The sequence below is a fragment of the Rhagoletis pomonella genome, unplaced genomic scaffold, assembly GCF_013731165.1.
Source record: "Rhagoletis pomonella isolate Grant_MI unplaced genomic scaffold, Rhpom_1.0 Rhpom_scaffold_00003, whole genome shotgun sequence".
In the NCBI taxonomy this organism is placed as follows: Eukaryota; Metazoa; Arthropoda; class Insecta; order Diptera; family Tephritidae; genus Rhagoletis; species Rhagoletis pomonella.
In genome coordinates this window covers 55,962,053-55,963,896 of record NW_023458557.1, presented here as the reverse complement: position 1 = coordinate 55,963,896, position 1,844 = coordinate 55,962,053, and positions in this window count along the sequence as shown.

Below are 1,844 nucleotides of genomic sequence, written 5' to 3'. Positions count from 1 at the left end.
GAAGCCAATAATTTTCAGAATTCATACAATGAAATTCCGCTTGGTACCTTCCTTTTATCTGTCTGTATTTCAATGTCCGCAACTGTATTTATAAAATCATACATAAGCAAACGTCAAATATTTAAAAATGTGAACGTCAAACATATCTCGTTGTGGTAATGGAGACGGTTGTGATTTAGCAACTGGATTTATTAAATCTTAATGGATAAATCTCTCAATGGAGACATAGTATTACACAAAATTACACACTAAATGAAACACACTCATTTATAAAACCGTTTTGACAATTTTCTTGCTTTTACTATCCCATTGTTTTTGAGCATTTATTTTTTTATTGAAATACTTAATTCTAGAGTATATTAGTCATTAAAAAAGTTTGATTCTTCTAAATTTACATCAGAACTTAACTTCAATAATTTGGCAATTAAATTTTTGCTATTCGAAATTTCCTTTCCATTAAATTTATTAAAAATTACTTTCAGTTTCTTTATGTCAGCAAGGAATACTGGTTTAGGTTGTATCAAACCACCATTTGAAATTTGGCCTATCTATGTATGTATATGAAAGGGAGATTTTCTTTTCATATTTGGTATGATAAATCCTGCACCTGGGACCAAACGCGTCTACTTAGAAATACTCGGCTGCGATGGGCAACAAATAGTCACGACCACACGTGAAGAGTCTCCTAATGAAACATCGCAGCAATTTGCCCACCGTTGCCGCTTCACTTGACAATTCGAATGTTTAAAATAACGCACAAGTTTGTTGTTTAGGCCACAATATAACCAGTAAACAACCTTCGGTGAATTTGGCGACTGCCTTCCTCGGGGATGAATATGCTAGGGATGAAATTATTGGTACACACGCCTTCCAAGCATGCAGGGTTGCTTTTAAGAAACAAAAAATAAATAACTCCAAATAGTTTCAAAAAGTATAGTGTAAAACGAAATTTATTGAATAATTCCACATAAAATGGTATAAATTACGCATTTTCTAAGCGATTTAAATTAAACGCATTTGCGAATTGGTAGAAAAGTACTACGGATTGTTAAGTTTTGTTAACTATGCGGTGAATGAAAATTTTCAACCCGGCCTGATGGTTTGATTTTATTACTAAGGCGTCTAATAAATTCATGGCTTTTAGTTCTAGAAGAATAAATGTCAGTAAAGACAAGTCTGTTTTGTATAATTTCTGATTTTAATTGCTCAACTTCTTTTGAACCAGAGCAACTGTCAAAAATTTCCAACAGTAAAAAGTTACGAATTGGCACAGCAGAAATGTAAACTTTTCTCGCCATAATAAACAGTTTTTTTCAACATGGAACTTTTCTACTAATTGACATGAAATTACTATCTCAACGCTCGGAGCGCTGCCACTGAGGGCCTTTGCCAACTGATTAAAAAGAGAAAATTTGGGAAGACCAAACAAAAATTTTGAGATTTCTCGTTGTGAATACGAATGCCATAAGGTATTGGCCCAATGCACGCTTGCTTTGCTTGCTTTGCTTACTTTAGTTTGCTTTGCTTTACTTTGAAGGCTTTTATGGCCTAATGGTAGCTTTGAACGCTGTCATAGTAGTCAGCTGATTTTCAATGCGCGCAAATATACCCGCCATTCTTTGTTGTGCCAGCAAGTATAATTGTGAATTTTAGTTAAAATATATGTTATTAAACAATTATTTGTTACTAAGAACATTATTTTTTACAGATACCTTGCTTTTTTATCGTTCCGGTTTTGGTGAAGCTGCATTTGGCTGCGCCACTCACCACCCGTGTTTATAAGACGTAATATTCAATTGGAGGTAAAAGAGTTTATATTAAACAATTATTTGTTGCTAACAACA